This window comes from Moschus berezovskii, chromosome X, assembly GCF_049115385.1.
Source record: "Moschus berezovskii isolate FMDL1 chromosome X, NW_MosBer_1.0, whole genome shotgun sequence".
Taxonomy (NCBI): domain Eukaryota; kingdom Metazoa; phylum Chordata; class Mammalia; order Artiodactyla; family Moschidae; genus Moschus; species Moschus berezovskii.
In genome coordinates, this window is record NC_142488.1 from 124,979,734 (window position 1) to 125,003,059 (window position 23,326).

Here is a 23,326-nt window from a genome sequence, read left to right on the forward strand (position 1 = left end):
TAAGTCATGTAAATTGAGGTATAGCTCACTTCACTTTAAAAAAAAGAAATAGAATATTTTGCCTCCCTGTCATTTGACTTTTAAATTTTTGACCTTGTTTGCCTGAAGGGCAAGATAAGGTTCAATAATCCTCATTAAGTCTCATTAAATTGTATACATGTCTCAGTGTGCTTGGCTTAAATCTTGTGACTTCACGATGCTCACTAAGATTTACTGATGCCTAACTGGGCCTAAGAAAAGTTTAACAGTTTTTGTGACTTTAAAATGCTCCACTGGATTTCATGTGACTTCAGAGGACCTGAAAGGAATTGTTAAGTTTTAGAAGAGAGGGCTTTACCATAGTTCGATGGGCCCTAATAGGCCAGCTGGAACCCAACCTTACCAGCTTTCTCAAGGATTAATTCAAACACATGACTGTTTTTTTTCCTATCAGGTTGGAAAAAGGTCTTCTGCCCCTGAAACTAGCTAGAGCAGGACCATGCTCCCAACAAGGTCCTTGGGATTCTGTTGCAAAGACTTTGTGAATTTGACCCAAGAGGCAGATATAGGCTTTGCAAGGGTAAACAACTAGGAAGGAAGGTTAAGTAAGGAGCCTCAGCACTGTCTAGCCAAGATGAACAGGATTTATCAAGAAGGAACTTGACCTAACAGTCATCAGTAGTTTCCCAGTGCTCCCCAATGTCCATCGTCACTGGAAGCATGCTTTATTCAGACACCAGGGAACTTGACAGGGAGGTCATTGTTTTGATCGCCCGGCACTCCCATGCAAGGTCAGGTTTCTATGTAGCCCACCTGGATGGTCAAAGTAACTCCTTAATTATTCTCCTGTTCTCAGCCTCTTTCTTGACCACCACACTCATCTTCCTCAAACTGCATCTCAAAACCTAAACCATGGACCTGAGGCCTCAGAAACCTCGCTGACATGTTTGTTTAAAGATGCAAATACCCTGGGCCCCACTGCAGAGGTTCTGAATCAAAATTTCAGGTGCAAAGTGAGAGATCTTGCCTTTTTGGGTGAGATTCTAAGGAGATTCCAAGATGCCCAGGTACCGTGGAGAGCTAGTGTCCTAAATCATAGGTCTGATCCTGCACTGCCCTTCTCAGAAAGTGCCGGGAGCTCTGCACTGTCTACAGATGGAAGTCCACACTCGTCAACTAAATGCCCAAAGTGCTCCGCTCTGCCAAGACTCACCATTGAAAGCCACCCTCCTTGAAACTGACTCTTGACTACTTGAACCTTACTTCTTGCCTTAGGCATTGGCCTTCCAAAATGATTTTAAATAGGAGTTTTTGAGGTATCATTGATTCTAACAGACTCTATAATATCTTACTTAGGCTGATTGCCATCTTAACAGAGTTTTAATGAACTCTAATAAGCCTTGGCTTATTAGCTATGTGACCCAGACTTCATTTTTCTGAGCCTTTCCTTATTTCCCAGATTGAAATTATAATAGTATTTACTCCATAGGTTTGTGGTAATGATTAAATGAGTTAAAACATGCAAAGTACTTTAGAACAGCGTTCTGGTACTTTGCAATTAGATTGGATTAATATAGGTAAACATTTCTAGCATTGAAGCAATTTATTATTTTGGACTCATATGTTTTATTCATACAGAAACTTTTAATGGAACACCTACACTGTTTTTCTTGGTAATGTTTTACAGTCTTCCCCCACCTCAGCCATTCATTGAACTCTAAGTTACTCAGTAATTGAATTCATTATCATTAAAAGGAAATATTTACCAAAATCCCTGCAGAAACTAGATTTCTATCTTTTTTTTCTATTTTTCTCTTACTCTCCCCTCAGGGGTCCAGTACTGTATTTTACATATACTTGGCATTTTATTTGACACAGTTCAGTTCAGTTCAGTTCAGTCGCTCAGTCGTGTCCGACTCTCCGCGACCCCATGAATCACAGCACGCCAGGCCTCCCTGTCCATCACCAACTCCCGGAGTACACTCAAACTCATGTCCACAGAGTCGGTGATGCCATCCAGCCATCTCATTCTCCGTCGTCCCCTTCTCCTCCCGCCCCCAACCTTTCCCAGCATCAGAGTCTTTTCCAGTGAGTCAACTCGTCTCATGAGGTGGCCAAAGTATTGGAGTTTCAGCTTTAGCATCAGTCCCTCCAATGAACATCCAGGATTGATCTCCTTTAGAATGGACTGGTTGGATCTCCTTGCAGTATAAGGGACTCTCAAGAGTCTTCTCCAACACCACAGTTCAAAAGCATCGATTCTTCGGCGATCAGCTTTCTTCACAGTCCAACTCTCACATCCATACATGACCACGGGAAAAACCATTGCCTTGACTAGACGGACCTTGGTCGGCAAAGTAATGTCTCTGCTTTTTAATATACTATCAAGGTTGGTCATAACTTTCCTTCCAAGGAGCAAGCGTCTTTTAATTTCATGGCTGCAATCAGCATCTGCAGTGATTTTGGAGCCCAAAAAAACAAAGTCTGACACTGTTTCCACTGTTTTTCCATCTATTTCCCATGAAGTGATGGGACCAGATGCCATGATCTTTGTTTTCTGAATGTTGAGCTTCAAGCCAACCTTTTCACTCTCCTCTTTCACTTTCATCAAGAGGCTTTTGAGTTCCTCTTCACTTTCTGCCATAAGGGTAGTGTCATCTGCATATCTGAGGTTATTGATATTTCTCCCAGCAATCTTGATTCCAGCTTGTGCTTCTTCCAGCCCAGCGTTCCTCATGATGTACTCTGCATATAAGTTAAATAAGCAAGGTGACAATATACAACCTTGACGCACTCCTTTTCCTATTTGGAACCAGTCTGTTGTTCCATGACCGGTTTGACACAGTACTATCTGTCTAAAGTTCCCTTTTTTGATGGAAAAGAACAGTGGCTATTCTCAGTAACACTGGCAGTTACTATTATATTTAGCAGATGCACAAGGTGTACTCAGTTTTGTACTCAGAATTTCCTGTGTGTTGATTTCAGTACTCAGCCATGGACCCTGCATTTTCCATGATAATCATGGCTTCTATTATTCTAATCCAAGATCAGTCCACAAGTTTCAGTTTTTGTTCTGAAAACTATGGCTATCTTTAGTATCAGCACTAAATTTTAGCATCATTTCATGCATTTAATTTTAATCCCTGGTGGCATATAACCAACAAAATGATATGTTTGTAAATAAAGCACACTCAATGACTATCTTGAAGTGTCACTCCAAAGTCTGGCATTCAAGACCTCTCAGAATGTGTCACTTGTTTGTGTTCTCTCTCAACACTTGCCCCTCACACCCCAGGCGCCAGCTGAGAGGAGCTAGTAGAGGTATCCCATTGTTTCTTTTTCCACCTCGAGGCATTTTACACATTCTGTTCTCTCCACCTTCAGTGCTATTCCATATCCGCCTCTCTCTTGCCTTCCATATCAGCATTGCTTGTTCCTCCACCTAAAAACCACACACATAAAGGCACCCTCTTCGCATAAGTAATCCCTGCTCTCCTTTCAGACTCTGCTTTGACATCACCGCTTTTGACAAGTCTTCCCTGATCCCTTCCAAACTGGATTTAGTCCTTTCTTCCCTGTGTTCCCCCCCAACCTCTGGGTCAACCCTCATCCCAGCACTCATCCTGGCATAGCAAATAGTCTTTTGCATGACCTTGTCCTCTTTGATTTATATACACTTTAAAAACTTGATAGGTCTGTGTCTCTAGTTCTGCTTTGCAAATAGCATCTATGCCATTTTTTCTAGATTCCACATATATGCATTAATATATGATATTTGTTTTTCTCTTTCTGACTTCACTCTGTATGACAGTGCCTAGGTCCATCTACGTCTCTATAAATGAGTCAGCTTTATCCCTTTTAATGGCTGAGTAAATACCCCATTGTATATATGCACCACATATTCCTTATCCATCCACCTGTTGATGGACACAGACATAGAGAACAAATGTGTGAATACCAAGGGGGAAATTGGGGGTGGGATGAATTGGGAGATCGGGATTGACATATATACATTATTGATACTATATATAAGATAGATAACTAATGAGAACCTATTGTATAACATAGGAAAGTATACTCAGTGCTCTGTGGTGACCTAAATGAGAAAGAAATCCAAAAGAGAGGAGATATATGTATACATATAGCTGATTCACTTTGCTGTACAGTAGAAATTAACACAACATTGTAAAGCAAATATACTCCAATAAAGGTTAACTTTAAAAAGCTTGCTGGAGTAGGAGTGTCTTTAAGAGGTGATGAATTAAGCTCTTTGAGGGCTCTTCTACCAATCATTCTGCTTTCCTATTTCCCTCCTCTGATGGACTGTGAGCCCCAGGAAAGCATGGATTTGGCCTGTCCCATTCATCTTTATAGTTCCAGTGTCCTGGTAGTACAGTTCAGTCACTCAGTCATGTCCGACTCTTTGCAACCCTATGGACTGAAACAATCCAGACCTCCCTGTCCATTACCAACTCCTGGAGCTTGCTCAAACTCACGTCCATTGAGTCACTGATGCCATCCAACCATCTCATCCTCTGTCGTCCCCTTCTCCTCCTGCCTTCAATCTTTCCCAGCATCAGGGTCTTTTCAAATGAATCAGTTCTTCTCATCAGGTGGCCAAAGTATTGAAGCTTCAGCTTCAGCATCAGTCCTTCCAATGAATATTCAGGACTGATTTCCTTTAGGACTGACTGGTTGGATCTCCTTGCAGTCCAAGGGACTCTCAAGAGTCTTCTCCAACACCACAGTTCAAAAGCATCAATTCTTTGGCTCTCAGTTATCTTTGTGGTCAAACTCTCACATCCATCCATGACTACTGGAAACACCATAGCTTTGACTAGACGGATCTTTGTCTGCAAAGTAATGTCTCTGCTTTTTAATATGCTGTCTAGGTTGGTCATAGCTTTTCTTCCAAGGAGCAAGTGTCTTTTAATTTCATGGCTGCCGTCACCATTTGCAGTGATTTTGGAGCCCAAGAAAATAAAGTCTGTCACTATTTCCATTGTTTCCCCATTTATTTGCCATAAAGTGATGGGACTGGATGCCGTGATCTTATATTTTGAATGTTGAATTTTAAGCCAGCTTTTTCACTCTCCTCTTTCATTTTCATCAAGATACTCTTTTAGTTCCTCTTCGCTTTCTGCCATAAGGGTGGTGTCATCTGCATATTGAGGTTATTGATATATCTCCCGGCAATCTTGATTCCAGCTTGTACTTCATCCAGCCTGGCATTCTGCATGATGTACTCTGCATATAAGTTAAATAAGCAGGGTGACAATATACAGCCTTGTTGTACTCCTTTCCCGATTTGGAACCAGTCCGTTGTTCCATGTCCAGTTCTAACTGTTGCTTCTTGACCTGCATGCAGATTTCTCAGGAGGCAGGTAAGGTGGTCTGGTATTCCCATCTCTTGAAGAATTTTCCACAGTTTGTTGTGATCCACACAGTCAAAGGCTTTAGTGTAGTCAATGAAGCAAAAGTAAATATTTTTCTGGAATCCTCCTGCTTTTTCTATGGTGCAAGCGATGTTGGCAATTTTATATCTGATTCCTCTCCCTTTTCTAAATCCAGGTGGAACATCTGAAAGTTCTTAGTTCACATAGTCCTGCTAGTCATTCACTCAACAAATATTTAACTTACTGTGTGACTGGGTGTGCGCTCATCTTGGATATTCAGATATAAATAGAAGAGACATGATACCCCCTCTTGTGAAGCTTACAGTTTGGCATTCAAGACTATTAGTCAAAACAGATTACAAGTCAATTATTATGCCAGACTATGCTAAATGCCATGAAGGAAATGTATAGATGAAAGTGATAAAGGGTAACAAAGAGGCAGTGCATCAGAGGAGAGAAGAAGCACATTTCAGGTACTCAATACATATTTGCTGATGAATTAGTTAATGACTGAGGGATATTGAAATGAATTCCTATGTAAAGGCTTTTATCACGTACAGTCACTCGTAATGGAAAGAGTCACTCTGATCTCTAAGTTCACTATCTTGGATTTTCTTCTCTGAACAGCCTTGGACCATCAGCAGTCTAACATCAGTCCTTGAACTGCGAGTCCTTTAGATTTACAGCAGCTGCTTATAGCAGGAGGTGCCCCAACTCAGCCATTCGCTCAGTTCTTAACAGGCCCCAATGCATATGACCCAGCATCCTGCTCGTTGGCCTTGGGCAGCCTCCCAACCTGGCAACTCCTCTCTATGAGCTCTTTTCCAGTGATAAATAAGCCTTTATGTAACTTGTTAGGATGTTGTACTCTTTGATTTATATACCCTTTGAAAAACTTGAGAGCTGTAGGCATATCCTTAGATGTGATGAACTAGGATGTTTGTGGTCATTTCTGTATAGCGTTTGATAGTGGATCCTTGGTCAGCAAGATAATCTGACAATTCTTTGAACCTCTCTTCCAAAGCTTATCACATATTGCCTTGAATTTTATTTTGTGTCTATGTGTCTTTCTTATCTCCCTTACTGAGCTATAAATATATTTTTTAGGGTAAAAGTATGCTTTTTGGACATCTTCTCTCTCCCTTTATTAACTTGCTCATTGTGCTTGGATTAAATTTTTCCTGGGAGGATGTTTTGGGACTTTCTTCGTTGAGTTATATTCTTGGAAAAGTTTCACTTAAGTTCAAGGGCAGTTCATGGTGTAGTGGTTTTTGTGTGTGTGTGGTCCATCCATAATGTGGTTGTATTAGTTAGAAGTTAAATCAGGGAGGAGAACCATGGGTATATATCTATCTATGAAGAGATTTGTTTTAGGAATTTGACATCACACAATCATGGGAGCTCATTAAATCATTGCTGTAAAGTGGTTATCTTTGTCTGATGCTGGGGTTTTAAGTCCACAGGGCAGGCAGTTGGGAAGGAAAGATGGATGTAAAGCGGAGGAAAGCAAGAACATGGTGGAACTCATGAGGATGGATTGAAATCCACGGCAGTACTTGTTGCCTTGACCTTGATGTCATGGCTGTCCCACAGAGGCCAGGACACTTTGTCACAAAGCTAAACACATGTGCACCTGGTCCAGAAGTTGGAGAAGCCGAAGGAGGATACAGGGAAAGATGGAACAGTCATAGGCCCAGTCACATCCTCACACCTGCAAGGTAAGCCAGCAGATACACAACAAGGTGTGCAACATGGTTGCTGCTTCCTTTCTTCCCTCCACATCTCCCACAAGAATCTCTCTTGTGGACCACTCTAACTGAAACATCCAGGAAAGGGAATACTGGGAAATGTAGTTTGATCTAGGCAAGTGGATTGATTACAAAGCCAACCCAGTGACTTTGACTCAGCGTTCACTCCTTGGAACCTGTAAGCTATCAAATGCTCCTTACTCGCTCACAGTAGAAAAATCTAACCTGTTTCTTTCAACCCTGCTTGAGTGGGTCTGAATTCCCTGGGTTGATTGACTCAGCCTCATTGTACTCAGCCTCCAAACATTGTTACTCCCTTAAATATGTCATATTGTCACAGCCCTCAGAGAGATGCCCTTATAGATCTGATAAGGTGATTTTCTTCTGCAGTGTTTAAACTGATTGTTTAAATTTGTTGCTGCTGTTTTTAATGAGGGCCCTTCCATGGATTCTTCTGCCTCTTAGTAGTTCTTCAAGGGCTAGACAGTATCATAAGGGAGTTGTTCAAAAACCAAACATAGACCTGCTATGTCTATGGGTAGATAATATTGTGAAAGAAATAGTACTTTTGTAAAGAATTTATTCTGGAAGTCACTTTCCTGACTTTCAGGATTTCTGATTGAGTCTTTAGAGCCAATAGAGGCATTGAGGCAGTCCAGACAGGAGAGAGAAAAAAGAAGCGAGAAAAACAGAAGGAAGGAAACACAGTGGGTAAGCCTTGCTAGCATAGCGTTTCCCTTCCAGTTTGGTGGCTGGAAAGAGAAAAAAGGAAGACAAGATGGTGATGGATGCTTTGCAAGGTTTTAGCAGAGAGGATCTTGGCAAGTTGCCTACTAGCAGAGAATGTGCAGTTCATAGATATGGCCACAAGATGGTGGAGTAACCATGTACATTGTGTACCCTGGAGGGAGGGGATCAAGGCCCTCTAAATATTCAGCTTTGTTGTTTGTCCATATGGGGCCTAAGCATTGGGAAGACAGCAAATGTGGAAGGCAGCCAGGGAATTTGAATGTTTTACCAAATATTATCTGCCGTGTTTGAAAATGAAGAAAACCTATTTACAGCCATGCTTGGCTCTGAAATCGTAGTGACGAGTAGTGGGTGTGCAGTCTGTAAATCTGTCAGCTAATTATGAGTGCTTCACTTTTGTCAGTTACACGGCAAGCTAATAAACTGTGACATAAACTGGCACGTTTTATACAACAGATTCTGTTGCCATTGGGCTTATTTGATGTGCTATGAGGCGGAATGGGACACATAGACTTTTCTCTTGAGGCCTGGATGATGAGTTTCATTGTATCCTCCTTAAATCCTGTACAGGACATTGAAATAATAGTGGTTTAGGGTGACTTAAGAGTCTCAATGCAAGTAAGTGTTGCCGTCTCATCTGCTTGGGGTTCAACGAAGGTAGATTGGTTCATAGAACCCATTAGCAGCATAATTCCTAAACGGAGGCATATGATGTGGAGGGCCTGGCTAAAATGTCATGAAATATAGGATTCTGAAGTGAGTGTAAACTATCTTTAAGTGCTTTAGAAAAGAATGCATAACTCAACAGGTAAAACCTGGCTCAGCTTTAATTTATATACTGGTCAGAGAGATTTGTGTGTGTGTGTGTGTGTGTGCGCGTGCGCGCGTGCGTTAGTTGCTCAGTCTCAGTTGTGTTTGACTCTTTGCAATCCCGTGGACTACAGCCCTCCAGGCTCCAATGTCCATGGAAGTCTCCAGGCAAGAATACTGGAGTGGATTGCCATTCCCTTCTCCAGGGCATCTTCCCAACCCAGGGATCCAGCCTGGGTCTCCTGCATTGCAGGCAGATTCTTTACTAACATCTGAGCCGCCAGGGAAGCCGGTTCAGAGACATTATTTTGATGTATATAACAGAGAACGAAATTGAAACTAACTTTATTCTATTCAAAAATAAAACAATTTAAAACTGGAATTTAAAAAATTGTTGGGTTTCTACACAGAAAATCCTATAGGAAGATAATTTTAAGATGTTACAAAAGATAAAGACACGTGACAATTTAGAAGAAAATAACTATACCACACGTAACAATCCATAATTGCAAAGAACTAATGTAAAACCAATAAGGAAAAGATAAACAAGCCAACAGCCAAATGAATAAAGGTCTTTGAACAAGAAATTCACAGAAGAAATACAAATGCCTAATAACATATGAACAAGTGCTCAATCTCACTGCATAATGCAGAAGAGTCCTTAAGTACTGGTAATATGGAAATGAAAATCTAAACAAAAAACAGAATTTTTTTTGACCTCTTAGATATGGGGAAAAAAAGATAATATCCAGGGTTGTTAAGGCTATATCAGAAGAGATACTCTCATATACTCTTGAGAGTAAATTGTAACAGGAATTTCTGGATGACAATTTAACAGCTTCTATCAAAACTTAATGTGTATGCCAAGAAATTCCACTTTAAAAATTTTTTTATTGTGGTAAAGTAACATAATATAAAACATACTATTTTAACCACATTTAACTGTACATTTCAGTGACACTAATTACATTCACACTGTTCTGCAACCCTCGCCATCATCCATTTCCTGAATTTTTCACCCTCCTAAGCTGAATCTCTGTCCCCATTAAACACTAACTGCCCATTCCCCCTCCCCTGCTCCCTGGCATCTACAAAATACTAAGAATTTCCACTCTTTGGAATGTCTCCTATCCTATAGAAATACTCAATATGTGCCCACATTTGTGCATATAAAGATGGTCATCACGGCATTGTTTATGCTAGAAAAGATAGAAAACAATCTAATTGTCTGTCAATTAGGCTTCTGGTTAAAGAAACTGGCATGTCAACACTATGAAATATGCAGTTGTTAAAAGGATTAAGACAGAACTGTATGTACTGACATGAGCCAATCGCAGTCTATATCGTTAAAAAGGGTGTGTGTGTGTGTGTGTGTAAATATACAGAAACAGATCTAATAATGCTGATGAGTTCTAGCTCTGTGGAGGGGATTTGGATTGGGAATGTGAAGGAACGCTCTCACATTTTGCTTTATATCCTTCTTTCTATATGTTTAATAAGCAGGTATTAGCATATTGTTTAGTTGCTAAATTGTGGCCGACAATTTGCAACCCCATGGATTGTAGCCTGCCAGGTTCCTATGTCCACAGTATTTCCCAGGCAAGAATACTGGAGTGGGTTGCCATTTCCTTTCCCAATCAATGAATCATGAAATTTAAAAACATGTTTATTTTAAAAGATATTATGAGAATTAAAAAGTTACAGCCTCAAAGTTTCACAGGTACCCAAATAATCCTCAATAACAAATGAAAAAGTAAAGACTTACATAAGACAGAGATTGACAACTGTGTGCTCCTAATGCCTCTTATTTTTGTTCCTTTCAGGTCCGCAGAATTTGCTTTTATTACAAGTTCTTCCTGACTGTCATCTGGCAGTGACCCTCCAAGGGACAATGGGAGGGACTGGGATGAAGACCAAGAGGATTGATTAAAAAAGCACGTTTTTCTCTCCTTCATTTTTCCTGTTGCCTTAACTCATTGAAGAATGTTTTCCTCCTTACTCTTTGTGTCTTTTCTTATTTTAGCGCTTTCCGAATCGTGCTTCTACACAGTCATGCAGGTTTTTGTACTCATCGTTAGAATTCCATGATCTGGTTAGATCTGGACTTTTGTAAAAGTATTCCAATGTGCCTTCCAGTGTTCTGGGGAATTGTCACTTCAGCCAACTCTATTTCTTGCTCTCCCACCTCTTCTTTCTTCCCTACAAAAAAAATGACATAATCCATTCTGGGATCCATGGAATTGCTCCACACTTTCCTCATGATCACCTGGGGCCTTCTATCATGGTTTTTGATTTGTTAAAAAAAAATTGTGTTTTTTTTTTTTTTGCCTTCTTCGACTGCATTTTGTTGAGTGTTCTTGAATTCTGAGTATATGCTTTTGCACCAGGTAGCATCCATCAAGGCTCCATCTGCAATCAACTACTTAACTATTTACCCTCAGAGGAAAATTTGCTATGATGAATGCTGTCCATTTTAGCGATTAGTTCACCTTCTTTGCTGAGTGGTTGCGTTAAATACACTCCTGAGGCATATTTCGCAATTTGTGCCCTGGTGCAATTTTTTCCAACAGGTATATAGATTGCTGGTCACACATCACCATCAGATTTTGACCTGCAGTTATATTTGTAAATGACTTTTCAGCCTTTTCCACTACTTCCCTTGATCTGTATATCTATAAAGAACTCCTTTTCTGAGATCCGTATCATTTATGTATGTTCCACTTTAACTCTCTATGATCTCCTCTTCGCTTTTATTCTAGAAGATAATACGTGTCAAAAACTAGTATCCTCCTCTGTCCATTTTTCATATACTCTTCCAGATCTATTTTATTTTGTTGGAGGAGGTTAAAAATAGCTACCATTTATTATGTAATCTCTGGGATGAAAATCTTCATTACTGAATTTTTCTGTAATGAGCAGGCTTATTTGTCTTCTACCCAGTAAGTATTGATGAAAATATTAAATAGCATCGGCATTAGGTCAGTTCCTTGAGAAACACAATACAGTGTGCTTCCTTGCCTCTGGTTCTTTTTGAACTATCAAAAAGTAGTTTGTCAATATCATCCTTTAGTGCCAATTGTATATGGTCTGAACCATATTTTTCAAGCTAGTTAATAAGTAGGTCATGGCCAGGAGCAGAAACAAAAACCTTTCTAAGGTCAATACATATTGTGTTGTTTGCTACCCAAAATCCATTAGGCTTGTCATCCGTTACCAACAAAAATTATGTTGTTCAGCAGGGTTTTTTTTCCTTTCATAATGTAGTATCGATAGTTATTCAGCTCCCTTTGCTCTTCCTACCTTTCTTTTAACTTTTATTGTGAATTTATTTTTTAAATGTTGTCCTGTGAGTAAGATTAGGTTTATCTTTCATGTCTATGTTGACTGTACCCTTTCTTGGAAGGTAGGTGGTGTCTTTGTCTTTGTTATGATCTCCAGGAAACTTCCAAGAATTTCCAAACATGGTACAGTAGTTCATCAAAAATCTAGATGATTCATTAAACATTTTAGGATGAAAATTCTAAGATACTGTTCTGAATTCTCAATCTCAACTACAATTGTTCAAAATCAAATCATAGAGATTCAAGCAGCCCATGTTGCCTGCTGTGACTTTGTGTGTGTGTGTGTACACTAAAGTTTCCTTTGACTTTAGTGTCATGTTTTCAGTTACCTCCCTACACACTCAAAGAACCACACTACTTCCTTTTCCTTTTGTACAATATGCATTATTTTCCTGTGCATCAGTGACTAGCAGGATCTTATTCCTTGCTTTCACTCTCCCCATTTTATCTTCACATGTCGCTGTTTCAAGTCTTTTATGGACTGGAGAATCTACTTCCTCAATGTCCTCACAGATAGTTTTGTTCAAATCTGATTATGCCAAGGACTGCAATTGTTATCTCCTGGAAATAGCACTGGGGATGGGGCTAATGCTTGAGAAAGCCTCTTCTGATCCTATAGTGGGGTTTAGCACCCAGACTTTAAATGTGTAATCTCTAGTTATGTAGACCCCAAGCCTTCTCTCTATATAGTACAATGTCTTTTATTTATCTTTTTAAAATAAATATAATAGGAACCTGTTCTCTGCTGCTTAGATTCCCCCCAACTTGGTATCATGATTCTTTTTTCATTAACATAAGTGTACAAATTAGACAAGTAACTTTGTGCATGCAGGCAGAGCATCAAACCCATCTTCATATTATGCTGGATAAAAAAAGAAAAAAAAAAGAAAAACCATGTTTCTTGCTGGAAATTTTCTCTTCTCATTTTTGCTTCCTATCGGCTTTGGTGGGAAAAGTACAGCAATACTATTATAATCAATATTAGCTAACTTTTACTAAGTGTGTACTATGAGCATGCCTTTGAGTTGTTTTAACCAGTTAACCCCTACATTATATCTGGAGTAAATGGAAGTTCAGAGAAGTTAAGTGATTGACCCAAAGTCGTACAGGTAAAGAGGAACATGGTTAGTCACTCTCTAGCACGCCCTTTTTTTTATATTTAAGTATACTTGATTTAAGATGACTCATGTATAGAGCAAAGTGATTCAGTTATACACACACACATATATAGTATTCATTGTCAGATTCTTTCGCATTTTAGGGTATTACAAGATACTGAGTATAGTACCCTGTGCTATACAGTAGGACCTTGTTTTTTTTTTTTAAATCTATTTTATATATATAGTAGTGTGCATCTGTTGATCCCAAACTCATAATATACCTCTTCCTCCCCATCTCCGTTAACCCCTTTGGTAACCATAACTTTGTCTTCTGTGTCTGTGAGGTAGGCCACTGTTTACTAGACTGGAGTTGGGTAGTCTGAAGGTCTGAGATAAGATTTTTGACATTTTATTGTCCAATAAATTAGCATCCATATTATAATTTGTGCCATATTAAATTCTGTCAAGCAGAATATTTTAAATAAAAGTATTGTTTTATTATAAAAATTATATGTTCATATTGGAAAATTCAGGAAAAAATTCGTACCTGAATCCCACCATTTTACTATATTACCTTTCAATCTTTCTTTTATGCAGACTTTTTCTTATGATTTGTTTGCGAGTTATTTTGCCATTTTCTTTTTCTTTTTAGTTTTTGGTTTTCATTTCTAATTGGAGGATAATTGCTGTCCAATATTGTGTTCAGTTCAGTTCAGTTGCTCAGTCGTGTCCGACTCTCCACGACCCCATGTGTTACTTTCTGCCACATATCAACATGTTTGTTTTCATGATTGTGAAAATACTGTACAGGTAATTTTGCATAGTTTTAAAAAAATTATCTTTAGAGCATAAACATTTTCCCCATTGTGTTCTTTTTTAAAGGCTATTTAGCAATTGAATGGCTGCAATCTGTAACTTACTTAGGCTTTTCCATATAATTTAGTATGTAGGCTGTTTCTTCTTTCATTATTATAAATAGTGCTGTAATTAAGGTCTTCATTGATAAAGCTCTGGTGTGTATTTGGAATGATTTCACAGAAATAAAATTATTGCATCAAAGAATGTGAACCTTTTTAAAGTTTTGGATGAATGTCCAAACTGATTTCTGAGCTGGTTGTATCAATCAACAGTCTCAGAGCTTTAGAGACAGATACTGTGCATAAAATATTTCCTGAAGGTAGGCCTGAATTTTTCACTATTTCATTAATCTGTAGAATCATAGAAGGTTCAAGTCATGAACCTGGGATGCCGGGAATTATATATGGTAATATTTATTTATACAGACAGAAACACAGAGAGATTGTGATTCATGAAAATTCTATGTGGAGTTAGAAGAAGAGCCAGGATTGGAATAAGGACATTTGACTTCAGTTACATTTTTTCCCACTACTGTTTCACCTATTCCCATTTTGAATCTTGTTGCATTTTCCATCTTATAAAGATCACATGAGTATTTACACTTTTAGAAAGGGTTATAGAAACAGCGTACGTGTGTGTTCAGTCATCTCATTCATGTCTGACTCTTTGCGACCCCATGTGGTTGTAGCCCACCAGGCTCCTGTGTCCATGGGATTTACCAAGCAAGAATACTAGAGTGAGTTGCCACGCCCTCCTCCAGGGGATCTTCCTGACCCAGGAATCAAACCTGTATCTTCCACATCTTCTGCAATGGTAGATGGGTTCTTTACCCCTAGCGCCACCTGGGAAGCCTTATAGAAAGAGGAAGGAGCCTAAATCACAGACATGGATTAGTGATAGTGGAGCACCTGGCCCCCGGTGAAGGAAATATTTTGGACAAGGAGGTTTTCTTGGTCATGTCCAGTTGCACCCTGTCAAGTGCCACCACCTCTGTTGACACACAAGACTAACTATATTCAGAAATGGTCCAGAGAGAAGCTCCACCCTGCTCTTCCAACATCAGGCAGTCATTCAGTCATTTTCCTGGGCTTGCTCTGGGGCATCTCAGAAATAGAAAACACAGTTCTGCCCTCAGAGATCTAACAGTGGAATGGAGAAGGCAAGAACTGTGTTCATCAGAAAATGAAAGAGATGTTAGATTCTGTGGTATGTATAACTGGCTTCAAGGAAATTTTAGGATGGGGGTATGTGGAGAAGGTTCTGCATAGGAGTTGAGGAGAGCAAGTCTTTAACATATGGGCAATGTGGATGAGCTGTCAGGGAGAAGTCGTTCTTTAATTAGCTAAGAGGGTATGGGTGGCCTGCAGTGAGGATCTAGCCATGGTCAGGAGGAGGCTTAGGTTAGCGGGAAAGAGGATCCAAGAATACTTGAGAACATCTGGTCCATCTACCTCATTGGCTAGATAATAACCACAGAAAATCTTTATATCACTCTTACCAAGTACTGTCCTAAGTCCTTTACAGATACTGAATCATTTAACCTTTATTAAAGCTTATAATCATTATCCCATTCTACAGATGGGAAAACTCAGACATGGAGAGATTCATTAACTAGAACAGGGTCACAGAGCTAATAAGTGATGTTGCAGTATTTGAACCCAAGCAGTTTGGCAACAGAATCCATGTTCTTAATGCCAACATTGTTCTGCCTTACATGCAGGAAAGAAAACTGAGGCTCAGAGAAGGAAAATGGTCCACCTTCCTGAGAACAGTCTTTAAAGGTGTGTGAGACTTGCACCCTGCTTCTTCCTGGAGCCTAGTGTCTCTCACTCCCCAGCCATACCTCCACCACAATGAATAGTCCCCAGACTCACCGTGGCTTTCATGTCTCAAAGGAGGGCCTCAATAGAGCAGAAGGAGTCTGGGCTTTGGAGTCAGCATGCCCGGGCTTTTCAGTTCCAGCTTTACTATGTACACAACTCTACAGAACCTATGACGTCTCAGTTTGCTCACCTGTAAAATGTGCATAATGATGTCTACTTTACAGACTGGTGTGGAGATTTGAAATAACACATAAAAAGTACATAGAATGGTACCTACAGCATAGCAGGTGTCAAAGATAGGTGCAATGACAAAGATGGTGTTGATGTCATATTTTACTCTGGAGGCTTTATGCATGCTGTTCCCTCTATGCGGCCGGCTCTAACTCCCATCTCAGTCAATTCTATCCACCCTTCACAATTCAATGTAATCATCACCTCTTCCAAGGAGTTTTCTTAGTTTCTTCCTCTATGGGAGTTCCTTTGTGCTTCCATAGCACCCTAGGTGGACCTCAGAGATGGTACATTTCCTATCAAGGTGTTAATCATGTAGTTTCTTCACTGTCTGCATTTTCAGTGCCCAAACTCTGGAGGCCACTGCTCTCAGAAAATTCACTCTGAACACAATCTTTTTCTTTTTTCATTTCCAAAAAATGAACATTTAATAGTGTTCATATTTGAGCCCCTTCTTTTCCAATAACTGAAGTTGACTATTTCCATTTCTTCTTTACTTTCCCCTTCAATGAGTGCCATCCATGTATTGGGAATTAGCATTAGATGTCATCCATATGTCATTCTGTGCGGTCTTTTTAAGGACTCTGCCAAGGTACATTAGTTCTCTTTATAGATGGGGAAAGCAAGGCTCCGAGGATTTAAAGGAATTTGTCCAAAGTCACAGCTGGATGCTTCATGAGATGTCTTGTTGCATATGGATCTTTCCCACTGCTGGCTAGGCCAGTGGCAGTTGATGAGGGTATCCATTTGGAGGCAGAATCAAGAAGCATCAGGCAATAAATCAACCTGCCAGGCAAAGGTAGGAAAATATCATGACCCTGTCACTCACTGACTGTAAACTTTGCCCATTTAATACACCTCTGTTTTCTCATTTCCTCATCTGTAAATTGTGGGTAATAATAGCTTCAATCTCATATAGTTACATAGAGGATGAAATCAGTCAATAGATTAAAAATACTTAGCACAGTACCTGGCACATGGTAAGCACTCAATAAATGTTGCCCATTGTTTTTAGGAAACAGAGGTTAGGCCAAATTATTAATAATATTACTGGTGTGCGTGCATGCTCAGTCACTTCAATCATGTCTGAGTCTTTGTGACCCTATGGACTGTAGCCTACCAGGTACCTCTGTCCATGGGATTTTCCAGGCAAGAATACTGGAGTGGGTTGCCTTCTCCTCCAAAGGATCTTCCCAACCCAGGGACTGAACCTGTGTCTCCTGTAGCTCCTGCATTGCAGGCAGATTCTTTTTGGCTGAGCCACTAGTGCTGTGCTGTGCTTAGTCACTTTAGTTGTGTCTGACTGTTTGCAACCTATGGACTGTAGCCCACCAGGCTCGTCTGTCCATGTGGATTCTCCAGGCATGAATACTGAAGTGGGTTGCCATTCTCTTCTCCAGGGGATCTTCCCAACCCAGGGATTGAACCCAGGTCTCCCGCATTGCAGGAGGATTCTTTACCAGATGAGCCACCAGGGAAGCCCAAGAATACTGGAGTGGGTAGCCTATCCCTTCTCCTAACTCAGGATCTTCCCAACTCAGGAACTGAACCTGAGTCCCCTGCATTGCAGGTGGATTCTTTACCAACTGAGCTACTAGGGAAGCCCAATAATATTACTACTGCTAATAAAGCCAATAGGGCATAAACCTGTAGCAGTTTCAAGCTATGTCAGGTAAGGAGTTTGGACACCAGGAGGGCATCCGACCTAGACAGGGTGTCAGCAGCTCTCAATGGTCAGAATCAAGTACAGAGTCAAAAAGACAAGAAGTTAGTCGAAATGGTGACAAGTCTTGAAATAAACCACTCTGTCATTTCATCCTTTCACAGAGAGGCCAAGCCAGTCAGGAGTACTCCCCAGCCTTTGCAAGGTTCACTGGAATAAGTTCTGGGGATTTTGAAAGAGACAATAGCTCCAAAGCATTGGGAATGTTTCAGAAGTAACACACGTTCACTGTGGAAAAGCAGAAACCACGGAGACACAAAAAATTAAAAATAAATATAGCCACTATTAATATGTCTATGTTTAGCCCTTTCTATAGTTTTCCTCTGCAGATGTAATTTTTAACAAAATGGAAATCATCCTGTGAATACAATTTTTTTAAGCTAAAAGTACATCTTGAATATCTTTTCATGTCATCAAGTACTCCTCCACAAGATAATTTCTTAAATCTGTCAAAATGTCATTCTGATCATACAGCCACAGATGATCAAAATGAGAAAGAACAGACAGAGAATCCAAGAGACTGGTGCATCCTTGTGAGAAGCTCGTGGATATGCTCAGCCTTGAAAAAGGATGAGTTCAATACCTGGCAAGACAGGATTCTGAGCACTGCGTCTTGGTGGCATCTGCAAATCTGATCAAGGTATCTTTTCGATATTTTCTCATTCACTGATTGTGGCAGCCACAATAATGTGCATTGCCAACCTCAGCTCTAGAGAATGTGATTGACCAAGGGCCCCAGAGCTGCTGTGCTCTGAGAGCCTCGCCGAATTTGACTTCTATCCTTTGCTCCATGGGGTCAGACCGACATTGCAATGTGAGGCCATTTGCAGCCACTCCAGCTCTTGCCCCGCCCCCATTTTCTCAAATGGGGTGTTTCCTCAGATCAAATTTTTGCACACTGAATCCTGTCTTGATCTTGGTGTCTTTCAGGACCCGATCTAGCAAATCAATTAACGGGAACAGATGAGAGCTGTCATCAGCGCCCACTGTACATGTGAGTGTCTCACTGCAGTTACCACTGAGCCAGCAGAAACTGCTGTGGCCCTGCGATGATCCTGAAACACTGGGTGCTGATCCACCTACACCTGGTCAGAGCCATTTGGCTCAGCTAAATTCCTGGGGCTGCCAGGAACCAAATCTACTTCTTGGATACTGACTGACAACTGAGGCTTTGTGGAAAATATTTCTCTGTTTAAAAATTGCAGCTGTCCTCAGTGTTCATTGCAGCACTATTCGTAATGGCCAAGACATAGAAGCAACCTAAATGTCCATTGACAGAGCAATGGATAAAGGAGATGTAGTGTGGATATACAATGGAATGTCATTCAGCCATAAAAAGAATGAAATAATGCCATTTGTGGCAATATGGATGGGCTAGAGATTGTCATACTGAGTGGAGTAAATCAGCCAGAGAAAGACAAATATCATATTGCTGATTAGGAGACAGTTGTGTCCGATTCCTATTGAACCCTTGGACTGTAGCCCTCCAGACTCCTCTGTCCATGGGATTCTCCAGGCAAGAACACTGGAGTGGGTTGCCACTTCCAATGATATCACTTATATGTGGAATCTAAAAAGATGATACAAAAAACATTTCAAAAACAGAAACAGACTCACAGATTTCGAAAACAAATTTATGGTTACCAAAGGGGAAAGGTGGCGGAGGGTGGTGGTGTGGTTTAGTGGTTTAGTTCAACTCTTGGGACCCCATGGACTATAGCCTGCCAGGCTTCTCTGTCCACGGGATTTCTCAGGCAAGAATACTGGAACGGGTTGCCATTTCCTTCTCCAGGGTATCATCCTGACCCAGGGATCAAACCAGGGTCTCCTGCATTGCAGGTGGATTCTTTACTGACTGAGTCCCCACAGAAGCCCCAAAGGTAGGGGAGAGAGGGATAACTTAGGAGGTTGGAATTAATATGTACACACTACTATAAATAAAATAGATAATTAACAATGACCTACTGAATAGCATAGGTATATTCTACTTAATATTCTGCTCAGGGCTGGCGTGCGGGGATGACCCAGAGGGAGGATAAAGGGAGGAGGGAGGTGGGAGGGGGGTTCAGGAGGGGGAACTTATGTAAACCCGGGGCGAATTCATGTCAATATATGGCAAAACCAACCAATATAATATTGTAAAATAGTTTGCCTCCAATAAAAAATAAATTAATTACTTAAAAAAATATTCTGTAATAACATATGGAGAAGAATCTGAAAAAGAATGGATATACGTACATGTATATAAGTGTACCATTTTACTATACACCTGAAACTAATGCAGCATTATTAATCAACTATAATATAAAATAAAAATAATCAAATTCATGAAAAATTGCAGGTGTCCTAGCTCACTTATGGTCTATGAAACTAGCCAATTCTCCTCAAAGGCAAGCCTGATTGAGCAGCTACAACTTGACCCAGATGACATGGCGTCCACGCATTCAGCTCTTTGGTTAAAGCCATTGCTCTCAGTATCACTGCTGCACTTGCCAATAATTACAAGAGCTTACATTTATTGAACACTTAATCTGTGTCAGGCATCATGCCAAACATCATGCATGCAATATCTTATTTGATTCTCATAACTACTCTGTAAGGTAGGTCCTGTTTTTCCCCCAAAGAAGTTAAGTGTTCTCCAAAAGACACATAACTAATAAATGGGAACATTTAAAGTCAGGTTGATCTCATTTCACAGTCCATGCTCTTAACTACTAGAATGAGCACACCTGGAACACATTATGAAAGCTTTTCTTGCCAGTAATAAGTCCAGGTCAGGACTCAGGCTTCACTCACTCAACGTTATTCCTTGATAGCAACCTTCTCCAGGCCCCAATTCCGCTCTGAGATGGAAAGAGGTGCTGGATGGGGTGGACTTGGATAAGAAGTTGGGTCTAGTTTGTCATGCAGGGAAGTATGTAGGTGAGGAGACAGCAGGTGGATTCTAATCCCAACGAGCCAGCTATCAGAGGGGCTAGGATTAGAGAAAAGACTGTCCATTTCACACTTCACATTTAGGGACATCATGCTCGAGCAATCATAGGCTACAAGCACCGAAGTAAACAGAAATTATTTAGGCAGGGCTTTTCTCCCCAAGGTCCAGAGTGATTTTACCCAGAGTCCTTATTTGTTCTATTAATACTGGCATCGTGACAGCCTTAACTACTGCCATTCCTCCCTCGTCAGATGACTGTGATGCATAGCACTGCCTCCACCCCCGTGATGGCTCAACTAGCACCCAGGCACATGCTGACCATCATTGGAGTCCATTAGGAAACTACTGAGTATCAGCCACTCGGCCCACACTGATGCTGGGCGCATGATAGTTGAGTATTGGCACCATGGCTGTGATCACTGGCAGTGTCAGGTCACTAGCTGCTCCCATTCTTACTGCTTTCTTCCTTTCTGCCTTCTACATTTCAGCAGTGTGATAACATAGCTGGTTGTGCTTCAGTGAAGTCCATCTTGTGACACTGAAGTCAAGGTGGGCTTAGTAGCTGTGTCTCCATGCCACTGGCAAATAAGCAAGAGGAATTGAGACTGTGGCTGTCTAGGATGTGGGAATATTTAGGCAGTTCAGTAAGTCTTTCAGTCAGTCAGTTCAGTCGCTCATGTCCGACTCTTTGCCACCCCCAAAATCACAGCACACCAGGCCTCCCTGTCCATCACTACTCCCGGAGTTAACTCAAACTCATGTTCATCGAGTCGGTGATGCCATCCAGCCATCTCATTCTCTGTCATCCCCTTCTACTCCTGCCCCCAATCCCTCCCAGCATCAGAGTCTTTTCCAGTGAGTCAACTCGTCGCATGAGGTGGCCAAAGTACTGCAGTTTCAGCTTTAGCATCAGTCCTTCCAGTGAACACCCAGGACTGATCTCCTTTAGAATAGACTGGTTGGATCTCCTTGCAGTCCAAGGGACTCTCAAGAGTCTTCTCCAACACCACAGTTCAAAAGCATCAATTCTTCGGCGATCAGCTTTCTTCACAGTCCAACTCTCACATCCATACATGACCACTGGAAAAACCATAGCCTTGACTAGACGGAACTTTGTTGGCAAAGTAATGTTTCTGCTTTTAATATGCTGTCCAGGTTGGTCATAACTTTCCTTACAAGGAGTAAGCGTCATTTAATTTCATGGCTGCAATCAGCATCCGCAGTGATTTTGGAGTCCCAAAAAATAAAGTCTGACACTGTTTCCACTGTTTTCCCATCTATTTCCCATGAAGTGATGGGACCAGATGCCATGATCTTTGTTTTCTGAATGTTGAGCTTCAAGCCAACTTTGTCACTCTCCTCTTTCACTTTCATCAAGAGGCTTTTTAGTTCCTCTTCACTTTCTGCCACAAGGGTGGTGTCATCTGCATATCTAAGGTTATTGATATTTCTCCTGGCAATCTTGATTCCAGCTTGTGCTTCTTCCAGCCCAGCATTGCTCATGATGTACTCTGCATATAAGTTAAATAAGCCGGGTGACAAGATGCAACCTTGACGTACTCCTTTTCCTATTTCGAACCAGTCTGTTGTTCCATGTCCAGTTCTAACTGTTGCTTCCTGACCTGCATACAGGTTTCTCAAGAGGCAGATCAGGTGGTCTGGTATTCCCATCTCTTTCAGAATGTTCCACAGTTTATTGTGATCCACACAGTCAAAGGCTTTGGCATAGTCAATGAAGCAGAAATAGATGTTTTTCTGGAACTCTCTTGCTTTTTCCATGATCCAGCGGATGTTGGAAATTTGATCTCTGGTTCCTCTGCTTTTTCTAAAACCAGCTTGAACATCTGGAAGTTCACAGTTCACGTATTGCTGAAGTCTGGCTTTGAGAATTTTGAGCATGACTTTACTAGCGTGTGAGATGAGTGCAATTGTGCGGTAGTTTGAGCACTCTTTGGCATTGCCTTTCTTTGCGATTGGGATGAAGACTGACCTTTTCCAGTCCTGTGGCCACTGCTGAGTTTTCCAAATTTGCTGGCAGCACTTTCACAGCATTATCTTTTAGGATTTGAAATAGCTCAACTGGAATTCCATCACCTCCACTAGCTTTGTTCATAGTGATGCTTTCTAAGGCCCACTTGACTTCACATTCCAAGATGTCTGGCTCTAGGTGAGTGATCACACCATCGTGATTATCTTGGTCATGAAGATCTTTTCTGTACAGTTCTTCTGTACACCTCTTCTTAATATCTTCTGCTTCTGTTAGGTCCACACCATTTCTGTCCTTTATTGTGCCCATCTTTGCATGAAATGTTCCCTTGGTATCTCTAATTTTCTTGAAGAGATCTCTTGTCTTTCCTATTCTGTTGTTTTCCTCTATTTCTTTGCATTGATCGCTGAGAAAGGCTTTCTTATCTCTCCTTGCTATTCTTTGGAACTCTGCCTTCAGATGCTTATATCTTTCCTTTTCTCCTTTGCTTTTCGCTTCTCTTCTTTTCACAGCTATTTGTAAGGACTCCTCAGACAGCAATTTTGCTTTCTTGCATTTTCCCTGAGAATGGTCTTGGTCCCTGTCTCCTAAACAATGTCACAAACCTCCGTCCAGAGTTCATCAGGCACTCTATCTATCAGATCT